Source organism: Rattus norvegicus, chromosome 1 (assembly GCF_036323735.1).
Source record: "Rattus norvegicus strain BN/NHsdMcwi chromosome 1, GRCr8, whole genome shotgun sequence".
In the NCBI taxonomy this organism is placed as follows: Eukaryota; Metazoa; Chordata; class Mammalia; order Rodentia; family Muridae; genus Rattus; species Rattus norvegicus.
This window is the reverse complement of record NC_086019.1, coordinates 56,790,364-56,804,824: the sequence shown is the minus strand read 5'-3', so window position 1 is coordinate 56,804,824 and position 14,461 is coordinate 56,790,364. Positions and strand designations below refer to the sequence as shown.

The 14,461-nt window shown below is 46.1% G+C and overlaps 1 long non-coding RNA gene across 1 annotated transcript in view; it reads left to right on the top strand.

Annotated features, from left to right (window-relative positions):
- Positions 1 to 1,561, top strand: part of LOC134482785 (uncharacterized) — a 37,862-nt gene extending 36,301 nt beyond the window's left edge. The window contains exon 3 of the long non-coding RNA XR_010059335.1: positions 212 to 1,561. This is a non-coding gene — a long non-coding RNA (uncharacterized LOC134482785). The remainder of the gene's footprint in view (positions 1 to 211) is intronic.
- Positions 1,562 to 14,461: the final 12,900 nt, after the last annotated feature.

Genomic DNA, 14,461 nt, shown 5'->3' with positions numbered 1-14,461 from the left:
ATGTTTAAATATCTTAATGTTAATGTTATAGAATAGAATATACTTGCCTTTTTTATAATTAATTATCATAAGTGATGTAGAGAGGACATAATCTTCTGAAAGCCTGGTTTATTTCCCACACAGCAACCAGGCTGAGGAACCTAAGCACAAGTATTCTGAACAGAGACTCTACTGTGACAGTGACCGCTGTTTCTTTATATTTTCTTCCTAGGGCAGCAGAACTCATGACTAGTACCAGTCCCATGGTTACCCTGGAAGTTGCAAATCAAGGCATCCTCTTTCACTGCCTGTCCACCTTTCTTACCCAGCCATTGTCCTCCATGGTGCAGAGAGGTAAGAGCTAGTGACTCAAGCCAGGTTAGCCAACATATAGTGATGCTGTATTGAGATATGGCTCCTCCTAAAAGTTATCAAAATCTGGGGCTGGAAAGATGGTTCAGTATTTTACAACACCAGTGTTAGCCCAAAACTGCCCGAAACTCTAATTTCATGGGATTTAAAGCACTCTTCTAAGTTCTCTGTATTCATGTGCACACATGCTGGGCAAACACTCATACACATAAATTATTTTTATAAAGAGAGGCCCTAAAATTCCCATGTAGTAGCTCCTACCACAGCTCTTGCTCAGCTCTTCAAGGAAGAAGTTAGTTGAGACAGAGTGCATGATGCTGAGAAATACTTCTGGGTCATGATTCAGATCAGATCTAATGGTACGGTTTCCTAGATATATTCACAGTCTGTTAATTGCAGTATTGTGAACTCCCTTCTGACCCTGCCTCGGCTTTGGAACCTGCACACCCTAGCGCCTGATCTTTGTAGCTACAGTATCAACAACAATATCAGTGTCTGACAGTCTAGAATCCTGTATACTAAAGCGTAGAACAGGAACCAATCCTGGCTAGACCATGTGTTGGCATGTTAAAGCAGAACACCATTTACAAACTCAAAGAGGGTCGTGGGTAACAAATGAGTCCCAGGTGAGCAGACAGGAAGACTAAACTGTGAACAGGTGTGGATAATCACACCATGTGACAGCACCATGTGATGCTGTCATTCTGATGGATAATAATATGTGTGTTATCAAGTGAGAGAAGAGTAGTTGAGTGCTTTTTAAAAATTACTCTAAAAAAGGTTACTTTGTTATTTACAAATTATAAGTCAGATGTTGAGAAAATAAAAAAGGTCAATTTCTCCCATAGATACATACTATGTAAATGAAAAGGTTTTCTAGACAATATATGTAAAAGTTTTTGAAAATGTTCGTATAAAGCTATTTGTGGTGGCATGTACCTTTAATGCCAGCTCTAAGGATGCAGAAAGAGGCAGATTTCTGTGAGTTTGGGGTCCTCTTGCCTGTGTACTGAATTCCAGACCAGCCTCAAATACGTAGTGAGACCCTGGACTATGGTTTCTTCTGATTGCTTGGTTGTTTTTGCTTTTTTAGGCTGGTCAAAGAATGTATATATAAGATCACCCTATTATACCAAGAGCAGTTATTAAATATAAGAATTTTAGATGCATCCTTTGAAGCTCTTAATCTTAGAAAGAATGAGGGAGAGAGAAGGAGTGAATTGGCTTTGGTTTCAGTTTCAGATCGTTATGGCTCAGGTAAACCCAGAGCACAGAGTGAAGTTTTTATGAGTTTTATTTTTCTTGGATATTTTATGTATTTACATTTCAAATGTTACCCACTTCCCATGCTCTCCCAACCCACTCCTCCTGCTTCTATGAGTATGATCCCGCTCCCACCCACCCATTCCCATCTCAGTGCCCTGGCATGAAGATGCTTGCAGCTGAACATTACACTGAATATGGGGACCCCAATGGAGGAGTCAGAGAAAGAACTGAAGGAGCTGAAGGGGTTTGCAACCCCACAGGAAGAACAACAATATCATCCAACCAGACCCCACAGCTACCATGTAGGAAACCATGAACTCATGAGTACACAAGGAGGGATCCATGGCTCCAGCCACTTATGTAGCAGAGGATGGCATTGTCCATCATCGATAGGTGGAAGAGTAAAGGTTTCGAGCTCTATAATAATTCAGCTCAAAACAGCTCCCCAGAGAGTCCTCAAAAGCCTTGGACAGAGCACAGTCATCCAACGAAGCTGCCTGGTAAAGACAGGCTGATGAAAAACAAAGCAGAATACCTTTTCAGCCCCAATGTGACAAGTAAGAAGAGGCATTCTCTAAGTCACCTTGTCACCCAGATCATTGTTTATACTTTGATCATTGTTTTTTGTGTCCCTTGGCCAGCTAGAATACAGTTTTCATAGAGGTCTCATACTAGTCCAAAATTAGGATTTTATTTGGAAAACCCTTGACCCTTATAGATCAAAATGCACTATAAATGTGTCTTCAAAATGGATCGAGTTTCCAAGTTAGTGGAGATCATTTTTACACTTAAAAGAGTTGCTAACAAAGTAGTGAGGATGGAGTATACTGAATAGAGACCCCAACGTCCAAAAGGCTTCAACCTCCAAAAGGCTTCACGTATTTACTCTCATGTCTCTAGCACAGATCTCATCTGGTCCTGGAGAAAGTCCTTATCCTGGTCTGTGGCGTCAGGAGACTTGTAGGGGTGCGTGAAGCCGACTTCTGGTACATCTTTGTCTCTGGCTCAGTGCTAAACATCCTGCCCTCAGTGTATGATGGGTATGCCATGGCTCCTGCATTTAAAGGAATGTTATGTTTATTTTACTTGTTATTTAATGTGACACTTGGGTTTTTAACACTATTTCTAATAGATCAGCCTCCTATTCCTGGAGAGAAGTGTGCATATACCACTACAACAGCAGCTAACATCTGTCTCCACTGGAGACCTCTGCACTGAGGTCTGAGATGAGCTGGAACACTTTCTTACTGGTGAAATATCTGACTTCTTTGATACAGTTCTCAACAAATTACATTAACTATCATTCCTGAATTTTGGTCATTTAAGTTTATTTCTATTACACTAGTCAAATAAATTAATGAATCGGGGAACATGAGAATTAGTGTAAATGAGTAAATAAGAAATTTTAAGATTTTTTTTATTGAAAGCATAGGGTCAAAATTACATTTTTTTATCATGGCTTTTAAAATATGTTCTTTAAAAAACCATTTATTTATTTATTTATTTATTTATTTATTTATTTATTTATTTATTTTATAATCCAATATTAGCCCTTCCTGTCTTGCCAATAACCCCTCATACAAACCCGTCTATCACCTCTTCCAGAGATGGCAAAGCTCCTTTTGGGGTGTCAACCCCCTTGAATGCTTTTTTAAAGATTGTAAAACAGATCCCTGAGGACAAAGTTCACCTTTTATGCAGTTTTATGAATCTCATTGTGTATTTCTTTACCTTTCACAAGAACAGACCCCTGTACGTAGTCCTGAAGCTAGGAGCTAAATTGTAGGAGTGACAATGCCACAAACAGCATGCATCAGTATATAGAAAAATCTTTTTATTCCTTTGTACACACAGGTACAGCTGGTTACTTGGAGAGTGAGCCATAAAGCAGTGTCAGGTCTGGTTATACACCCATTCCTCAGTTTTCTTACCTCCTCTGTGAGAAAGAAACATGCATGAAATTTTGTTAATATCTCTGGTGAGTCTCTGAAGTATTAGATCTTCGTCTTTTCTTTTCTCGGTGTGTTACCCCTTCAATGGAAGAACTTCAGGAAGAGTTTTACCAACTTGAGCTGCATTGAGTAATGGCCAGCATGGATCTCTAGTGTGACAATGATATGTGGATCCAGAGCTCCTCAGTGGACTCTATGACATCCAGCCAGGAGCACCTGAAATATTCCTCCAAGTCAGTTACCCCTGCTTCCACTCTACCAAGAGTGGTCCTGGCCATTGGAAAACCCAGCAGAGGTGCTGCCCACCCCTGTGACTGTCTTCCAGCCCATATGAACAGACCTCCCTCCACCACCTCCTCCACCACAGGTCCACCTACACCAGTGGTTTTGATGGCATTTCAGTGGCTTTGCCCCTCCCACCACCTTCTGCAAACAAGGCAGGATCCCAGTCTGCTCAGGTGGCTGCTGGCTAGCAAAAAAGAAGGAGGAGCAGCAGTGGTGGTCTGAGATATAGAAGGCCTGCCTGGACAAGAGCAGAGAGGAAGCACGGGGAGCAGGAGTAGAATCTGGGGCAGATGCACTCTCATTCCCTTATCCCTGCTTCCTTTATCTCTTTTGGCCACACCAGCCCAACCAGGAAAACCTTCCACACTGCAGAGGCCCCAAGAAACAGTTACTCTGGAGCTGTAGCCCCAGCAGCAGCCCCCCACTATTGAGCACAGGAATCTGCAGTAGAAAACTATCAGTAAAGAGGAGTTGTCCTGTGGGGATAGTCTGTCTCCAGACCCATGGAAACAAGATACCAGGGAGAAGCTGGAGAAGCAACAGCAAATGCACCTTGTGGACATGCTAAGCAAGGAGATCCATGAGCTGTAAACTAAGGGGGACGGTAGTGCAGAGGAGAGTGACTGCCTGTGGAGGCTTATGCTGGAGTGGCGGTTTTGGAAGAGACTCCAGGCTATATTTCTTGTGTTTCTCCCAGGTTCATTTCTTGAACCTGTTCTTGAAAACTGTTCAAGCAGCCCAACATTTGACATTTTCAAAGTAGAAATTCATAACAACTATGTTTTTGACATTCTGGCCTTAGATAATTCTACAGTGATGTCTATGGTTAAGTGCCAGGCAGTGAGAACCCAGGAGTGACATTCAGAGGTACACAGGATGACCTGCAGGTGAGGTGCTCCTGGAGCCCAGTGTCCTGAGTGCAGGTCCTCAACCTTACAGCTGCCCACTCTAGCTGTGCCTGGGATGGAGCCAGTGCTACCAACCTAGGAAGCAGCTCAGGGACTGTGCTTAGTATGTTCCCCATTGGTTCAGTTCATGACAAGGTTAATCTGAAGAAACAGCAGGAATTTTAGCCCGCTGGAATTCTGTATCTGAGAAAGTACATGTCTTTAGGAACATCAAGATGCTCACGTCTAACACGTTTCAGCTTTATATGTCACAGATATCATAATAAAGCTGTTTATAACCTTTTTCTGTTTGGGGTAGCTCAAGGGTAGAATGTCCTGACCCTGAGTATTATATCTAATTACCCAGAGAGAGAGAGAGACAGGAAGGAAGGGAGGGGGAGAGGGAGGGACAGAGAGAGGGAGGGAGAGAGAGAGAACGAGAGAGAGGGAGAGAGAGAGAGAGAGAGAGAGAGAGAGAGAGAGAGAGGAACAAAAAGTTTGTAAAAATAAGCAAAACTTAAAAATATATAAATAACTGTAAATTATTAAAAGTCTATATGAGAGTCAATGTTTATCACCCAAAATTGAGGAAGGGGCTTGGAGAAACGAATTATCCGCCTCCAACCTCCAAAAACATACACACACTCAATCAACAACATGTCTAATTATACCTGGAAATACCCATATTTTATAGAATGCCATAATGGAAAGTGAGAAGCATCATTTTCGATAAGGGTTGCCAATATGTTCTTTTTCCAAGGTGTGTGCAGCCGTGCCAGTCTTCCTCACCACGGGATGGAAGAGGTCCCTGACCTGTGAGCCTAGAGGTGACCAGGGGATCTTTGCTCCATTCTGAGACTGAGAGGCAGGATGCCCACTCAAGGGTCCATAGCAGGGAAGGTTTTCAAGCTATGTACAGTGCTGGAAAAGCCTACACAAGGCATACAGTTAGCAGTGATGTGTTTGCAGGGAGTCCAAGGAACCAGCTTTTTACTGATGCAGGTGGGCAAGCATTTATCATCCACCTGCCACTCTGACAGCAATAAGAGTATTGCTTAAGTTTTGTTTCATAGATTTGATCACTGAAAAAATACCAAAAATTGGACCCTTAACGTTGTAGCAAATAGAATAGTGGATGCTAAGACAGGGACCTTTGACTCTTCTAACACCATTGTCTATTTCAGAGCAAGAAAGGAGAGGTATCAATGGACAGCAGTCTGCTTCCCCCATGAGTGCTCTACCACTGAGTTAGTAGCCTTAGCCCTCCTCACCTTTAGATAAAGGGTGTCACTAAGTTGTCCAAGCAGACCTGAAACTCATGCTGTAGACCAGGCTAGCTTTGAACTTCTGATCCCCCTCCCTACTGTGTGTCTTGAGTGTCTGGGATTACAGGCCCATTTCTCTACAGCTGAGCAGCTTGCTTGTTTGCTTCCTCCTTTCTTTACTCCTCCTCCTCCTCCTCCTCCTCCCTCTCTCTCTCTCTGTCTCTTTCATTCTTTCTTTCCTTTCATTCATTCTTTCTTTCATTCTTTATCTTTCTTTTCTTTCTTCTTTCATTCATTTGTTCCTTTCTTTTAAGATTCATTTACTTTAGTGCTCTATCTGCATGTACATCTGTGTGTCCAAAGAGGGCATCAGATCTAATAATACATAGTTAGTATCTATGATATGGTGACTGGAATCGAACTCAAGACCTTTGAAAGAGCAGCCATGCTCTTAACCACTGAGCCTGCTCTCCAGCCCCAGCCTATTTTCTTAAACTTACCACACTTGGTTCACATGAGAATTGTCTGTCAGATGAGTAAGATAAGGTTACCCCGAGCGCAGAGTGCTTATCCCTTGTCAGATCATCCAGGGGGTTACCTCTGACTCATGCTGTCCTTTTCCAGGTCTGTCACCAGTGCCCTGGAGTTTGTGGGCCTCATCCACAGAGGTATGCAACTCAGAGAACATGGCCCCTAAGGCTACACCCACATTGTAAAAGCCAGCGATGTCAATCACAGCAGGTTAGATGTCAGCCACCAGAGTCATGCAGTTTGACCACATGAGACTCACCCTAGGACTTAAATGCAGTGCGTTCAAGGTCTCACATGCTATGCTGGACAGCTGCTCTGGGCCTCCACATCATAAGCGAGAGTGCAGAGCCCTGGGCACAGCAGGACACACCCAGGCTAGTTTTCACTCCTATGGAAAGCCAGTAGAGATGGACATTCTCCATCTTGCTACAGTGACACTTCTGTAAGGGACGAGACTGCTTAGGGCAGCATTGTCTGTTTAGTAGGCACATCCACCTCCAGGACTTGCCCCCTATGGACAGTGCTTGAGCAAAGCCTGCCTCATGGTGCTTAGGGAGTCTCAGTTGTCTGCCAATGGATTCCCAGACATTCAGCTCTGTCTGATGATTGACAGACCTTTGTGACCCTTCTGTTTTCCACTCTCCGGACCACAGCCCCAAAGTCCAGCCAAGCTGACCTTCACGAGAAAGCAAGGGCAGGTATTTGTGGATTACCACTGCACTGGGCTTCATCTCCAGTGGACCCACCCGACCATGCTGGGCAGCTCCTGGGGGGGGCAGGTTTCAGCACATGGACTGGGCCAGCAGTGTGTATGCAGGTGAACGGGGGACGACATCTGCCCAGTCAAGAATGCCAGAGTCATCAAAGGGCAACACAGTAGAGAGAGCTTGTGAACTGTCAACAGAAGGCCATGTTATACCCCATGATGGGCCTTATGTTGTTCTGTGTCTAGAAAAAGGGTTACCGGCAGTTAAAAGGACTGTGGTATCCAACAAGGGACCTCAATGACTACCAGGCCATGGTGCCTGTCTGGGAAGTGGGTGGGTCCCATGGTCCCTCCCAAGAACCACCTCTGTTTGCCTGTTCCTGTCTGGATAGCATGCTCACAAGCGACTGGACTGCTTACTTTACAGCTGTGTCTGTGGTGACTGGGTTTGCCCTGAAGGAGGCCTTCTTTATCAATTAGAGTCTGGCTGTCCTAGCAGATGCCCTTGTGGCCTTGTCAGAGCACTGTGACCACATCCCACATCTGAACAGCAAGCTAGTCAACAGGATGCTCTATCGGTTTGTCTTCCTCAGAGACCCCAAAATACAGGGGGCAGAGAGCTGGGCTTTAGGGAGCTACCACAGGCATGATTGCTCTTTTTTGTAAGCCGCACCACCTTTGGCCGAGTTACGGTTCTGCCAGGCCCTCCCATGTTCTGTCTTCAGCATCTTTGTGTGTCAATGAAGCTTACACTGTGTATTAACTGTGCTGCACGTTGGCCTAGAGGCTGGGCTTTCCTCTTGATTTTCCAGCAAGACTACAGAGTTCCCGGGGGAGACTCTCATCATGGCTCTCCATATTCTGACAGGCACAGTCTGTGGATGTCTCTAAGGTGTTGGAGATCGGACCCCACTGAGGGGTGAGAGGCTTTCAGTGACTTATAGACCCAAGGCTTGGGCATGATGGCTTTTTTTTTTGGTTCTTTTTTTCGGAGCTGGGGACCGAACCCAGGGCCTTGCGCTTCCTAGGTAAGTGCTCTACCACTGAGCTAAATCCCCAGCCCCGCATGATGGCTTTTATTGTGTGTTTGGTAGCATGTATGCCCTGCTGCAAGTGTAGACAGACACTCCCCATGCTTGTAGTCCCTGCTTGGAGTGTGGGTACACTCTGTCCATGCAGACAGCTGTCTCCGCACACACAAATGCCATTTTCATGATTTACGCCTGTCATCTTTGATGTTTCTTTTAATAGGCAGTCATGTAAAGTCACTATGATTTTGTGGTGACTTTCTTTCCCCAGCATTCAGATGAATATAGGAAAGAGAATCTGGAATCTGCCTGGGCTCCTCCTTATGCCCACACCTTGACCCCACTGAACTCTCTTTGGCAGAGACATGGCAGAGCCTGGCCTTTAATTGTCCTGTTCATTCCCTATTGATTGTGACCACAGTCTGGAGCTCTGCACAGCCTGGTGTCCAGAGAAAATTGGCATAGTTCCCCACAATGTCTCCACAGGCTCAGAGGAAGGACATAAATAGAATCTTTATGGGACCCAAGTGGCTTCTCAGGGTCAGCCAATGGTCTTGGCTCCTTCTTGTCTCTGAAGACACAGGGCACAAGTCCTGACCTCCATGCACCTTTAGCTGCTGCACACACTAAGGATGAGTCCATTGGCTTCTGCTGCTTCTGGGAGTCCTGAAAACCACAATCCCTCAACCAAGGGAACTAGTGGGGGACAAGTGAGCTCCCTGAGGACCAGAAGCCCCACCTGGGTTCACTACTATGTTTCCCAAAATAATGAAGAGCTGCTGTCATAGCAGGCCATGCTCTGGTGGGTAGGGCAGACAGGCACATCCAGACCCACAGAAGGCTGTACTGTGGCTGTGCTGGGCATCCCAGGGGCGGGGTGGGGTTGGGGACGGGAGACAGTTGGTCCATGGGTACCCTGGGTATACATGGACACCTAGGCACATAAGGGGGTATGCATATACACGAAAAAACTCCCTCTCACACAGAAGTTGGCATGATGTATAGAAAAACAAGGCCATCCTGAGTGTGGGCTTCACTTTAGATATTAAGGTCCAACGTTAAAACAGGAATGTGTGAAGACAAGGAGCTCTGTGTTCCCTGGGACCAGAAGGAACAGAGTGGCTGTGCTGACTCACATGAAATAAACTCTCAATCACAGTCTGTGACAGCCAGGTCACAGGACCCAGGCTGCTGTGTTATGTGTGAGCACCCAGTGCAGCCAGAAGCTAAGTACTGAGCACTGACTGGCCCAAGCCCAGAAATGGTCTCTGTTTTTCAGAGTGCTGGGGGACAGTGCAGTGTGTAGCAGTTTCCTCTTGAAGACTCTTCTGGGGTTTGAGTTCCCTGTAGAGGACCCTCATGGCTGCAGACACTAAGCCTGGGAGGAAAGATCCTCATCTGTAGAGTTCATTGAAAGGCCTGAGAGCAGAAAAGCAAAGAAGCAGCAAAATGTGCCACCTCTGCTCACTGTGGTTCAGCTTCTGCCTTTGCAGTTGAGCTCAGGTACCCTGGAGTCCTCCCTAGCCTGAGTGAGTAATTTCAAGGCCAAGTCACATCCTCCTGGTTTGTAGTATCAAACGCAGCCCAGTTTCAGCCCAGGTAAGCTGTGAATACCAGGTATGCCTTGCTGTCTGCATTGTAGGGGAACTGTTGAGCCCCAAAGGACGCAAGGGCTACAAGGTAAGGAATCATAGGACTGGGCTAGGCCTGGAATCCAAGTTCCCTTCTCACCCTGCCTGGTAACTGGTTCTTGGTGTGTATAGGGGACAGAAAGAAAGGGTCCTATGGGAGCCCTGGCACAGGCCTGCCCAAGCATGGCTTAGGGATCCTCACAACATCCTAGCATTTGATGTGTCCCCAGGTTTGTTTACCACCCTCAGCCGTGTGCCATTTTCTGTGCCACCTGCAAGGTACTCTAAATATCTTCCTACAAAAGGTGATCAAGGAGGGGCTGTACAAGGACACATGGTGGCTCTGTGGTGAAGTTAACATGGACCAACAGATTAGAGGGCCAGAGCCCCAGGACCAATGCTGGGTGGACACACTCCTCTGACATCCAACACAGAGATCTTTGTACAGAAATCAAGAGAAGTCTTATCTGAATAGCAGTGCAGAGCACCTCAGGCTCAGGGACTCAGGACTGACACCCATAGAATGCTGTAGAGGAGCCGTTTGTGATTCAAGGGCTCATCTGCCTGGATCCCTGAGCCTCTAGAGATGAGCAGAGGACTGGGCTGTGGCTGGTTATGGGCTCAGACAGGGAGGTGCTATGGAGCTTGTTTTTGGCTCCTGGGAGTAGAGCAGTTTTTCTTTCCCTGTCCCTGCTTTTTGAACTTTTCTTCCCTTGGGAAAATGGAAGGACTGGAAGAAGTCTGTCTATGGAGAGTGAGGCTGGCTGGGAAACTGCTCGCTGTTCTCCATTGTCATCCTGCTGGGGGTTTGGGGTTGTTGGCAGGTTAGCCTCTCCACCATTCCAGTCTGCTTCTCTCCATTTAATCCATGCATCTCTGTCTCTTCACTCCGTGACATGGATGAACAAGTCCTACCTGTAGCTGCCACTCCAGGGCATAAGTCCCTCAGTGAGTGAATTCCAGATGGTTCTGTCTAGAGCAGCATGGTCCAGGATAGTTGTTGAGTAGGTAGGTACATGGAAGATGATACTGCACTGCACCCAAACACATTTCATATAAAATCAATCCTACTGGTCAGGTAGTAATCCACTCTATTTACACCTTTCGCCATTATTGCTATTCACTGTACTGTGAATTTTTATTCACAAAAGAATAAAAAAGAAGAGACAGAGTTTAGCACTGGAGATTCCCTAGGGACTGGCTGGAAAGGACGCCTTGACACACGTGTGCTTCTGGGAAAAAGCTCTTTCATAGGATGCCTCCATGAGTTCCAGGATGTGTGGAGGGCTCTGTGCCCTATCCAGGGTTGACCTCAATATATTAATGGGAGCTGATGCTTCTCTCTAATAGAACAGTGCCACCCTCCTTGGAGATGTCTGTGATTGTATATGCTTAGCTCTAGAGTATCATTATTAGGAGACTTTGCCTTGTTAAAGTAGGTGTGTCACATTGGCCTGGGCTTTAAGACCCTTTTCCTATCCACATGCAAGCCAATCTTCCCCAAGCAGCCTTCAGATGAAGATGTAGAACTCTCAGTCTCTCTGGCACCATGCCTGCCTGGATGCTGCCATGCTCCCAGCTTGAAGATAATGGACTGAGTTTCTGAACCTGCAATCCTGTGTTCATTAATGTTGTCCTTATAAGAGCTGCATTTGTTGTGGTGTGTCTCTTCTCAGCAGTAAACCCCTAACTCAAACAATGTCCATGTTCCCTTCTTCTGCCTCCAGACATTAGAAGCTTCCTACATGAGCGGCATACTCTTGGGATATGGCCCTAATAGGCGCTAGGCTGTCTGCTTGATCTGAGAGTGCTAGGACATCCTGCTCCTAAGGGCATTGTTACCGCTCCCTTGCAATACTGTTTATAGCATCAGCAGGCTCCTGCTCTGTTACCCCCTGAACACAATGCTGTCTTCTCCAGGAGTGGATCCAACAGCTCTCAGAACCTCCTCAGGAACTATGTGTTTCCCAAGGATTACCTGTACTTGCTTACACACCCCTATCCTGTGTTCTGAAAACTTTTCAAAGCCCATTCATCTGTGACTGGTGAGTTCAGGACAGTAGTCCCAAGTGTCTTGTCCTACCCTGACAGTTCACTCTCATGAGGCATCACCTGCCCTTGACAGAGGATTTTCCCAAGGGGCATTGGATGTGCAGGAGAATTGTGTGTCCTGAGTCTTTTCAGAGCAGCACAGGAGGACATCAAGGTCCCATTTGCTTTTGGTTTTTGAACTCATGGGCCTGGCACGGTCTTGTTGGTATTTAGGTCCCTGTCAGTCCTGAATTGAATTTTAGCATGGGAACCCAGGGCAGTTGTCTTCAAACTTATTCCTAGCATGGACCACATCTTCACCTCAACAGACATAAAGCAGGACAAACACCAGGCAGGCAGAAAACCCTCAGAGGCTGGAACTGGCATGTTCAAACAGTCTGGCTTGACCTTGGCCAACACAGGTTCAGAGAACAGCCTCTATGTAGGAAGATCTCCTTCCTCCTCTCAGAGTTTACGACATGTAGACTTAAGCTAAGCTGCTGGCACACATGTGAGCAGAGGCACCAGCCTAGGCTTGTTCAATATCAAAGCCTACCTGCCACCCCTGTATCATAGTCATAGCAGCACATCTCATGAGAATTCTAGGGGTGGTGATATTCTGGGTGAATATTCTGTATTCTGCTGCCAGTTTCTTTGCTTCCACATGTCCAACTGTGAGAAGGGATTGAGAAAGGGAAGGTGATGAAGTCCTGCTAATATCTACTTGGTGCCACCAAAGACAATGTGGTCTTGCTGGCAAGATATTTGCATTAGATTTTATAAAAAGTGACCTCAGGACAGTAGGTACTCTCAGGAAGGTGCAGCATGGTGGGTACAATGGAACAGGATCCCTGAGGTTGGTTCAGTGGGCCAGGGTCCCTGGCGGAGGAGCAATGGGGCAAGAGCCCTTGGGATGGGATCTTGTAGTAGTGACCCTGTGGAATGGGCAACTGACAGGGACCCTGGGGCAGGTGCACTGTGATGTGCACCCAAGCTGGAATGTTCAGACAGGTGTGTGTTTGCTTCATGCAGCTGCTGTCTGAAGTAGAGAACACTGTCAACTGCCCCAGAGGGGATTTTGGGAGCTCCTACCAAGAATGCCTCAGCTCCTTACTGAGAAGATATACATTCCACAAATGGGGCTTTATTGAGATGAGCAGATTCTAAGGGGGCTGCCTTGAATGAACAGCCAAAGAAAGCAGAAATGAAGAACAAGCAATTGCACCAGCCATGTCGAAGGTGACTTTGCTCTGAAGAATAGGACTGGAAGAAACTGATTAAGTCAAATCACTTCTCTATCTCTGTATCTCTATCTCTATCTCTATCTATCTATCCACCCATCCATCCATCAACCATCCATCTATCTATCTATCTATCTATCTATCTATCTATCTATCTATCTATCTATCTATCTATCTATCTATCTATCTCCCTGAGGGAAGTCAGCTTTCATTTGTAGGAAGAAGGTCGCATCCGCGCCCCATTATGGTGAAAACCAGGTTTGCAGGGAGTGAGATAGATGGGTTATTTCTTTCTTCCTTCCTTGTATCTTCTTATATCTTTGTATCTTTGTTTCTTTGTATCTTTCTTTCTTTCTTCCTTCCTTCCTCCCCCCCCCTCTCTCTCTCTCTCTCTCTCTCTCTCTCTCTCTCTCTCTCGCTCTCTCTCTCCTTCTTTCTTTCTTACTTCTTTTTTGCTTTTGGTGGGATAGAATGCCAGTTGTGGCCAGTCCCCGTCAGCATCCACTGTGCTACAGACCCAGTCTCAGTGTGACACAGAAGAGGCCTAATTGGAAAGTTTGTCCTCTCTCTAAGGGATACTGTATATACAGAGCTCTGGACTGCAGGTCAGACAAGGCCTGCGTTTAGGAGACTTGTGGACAGAAGAATGTCTGTGAGTCTGGACTTAGACTCCGTGGAGGCCTCAGGTCACCTGACTGTCCTGAAGCTTCCCACTGTGAATTATTTCCCTCCTACAGAGTCAGCCACCTGAGCAACTTCATTTCCTGGTTATCCCCTAATCCTCTTACACTGTGTAGAGTGTTCAATCTCAGGGAGGGCCTGGGAATCTGAGAGACACCACTGAGCCCCCTGGGCCTGGCTGATTCAACCTGAGTCTACTCTGTGTGTCTTCATTTTGCTCACCCACCAGAGACCTCAAAAGTCAGCAGTGAGCTTGCTGAGAGGCCAGGAACCTCCATATTGGCCCAAGAGCAACTGTCCTCTTTCACAGGTTCATCCACAGAGCACGTAATTCTGATTGGTGCAACAGTCTGGAAGAGTGAAAGACGTCATCTCCCAAGGGCAAGTGCTGTGCTAGTGGACACTGAGGAGCTGCACGGATCAGACCCCTCCCCATCCTTCTCCAGCCTCTCTTGTTCTTCCTTGAGATGTTTCCTACAGATCTGAAAGATCCAGGCAGTCCATGACATGCATTTGAATTTAATCTCAGGACATTTTACTCCTTGCTCTAAAATTAAGACCAGGTAATTCATTTGTTTGTTTATTTATTTGTTATATGTAAGTACA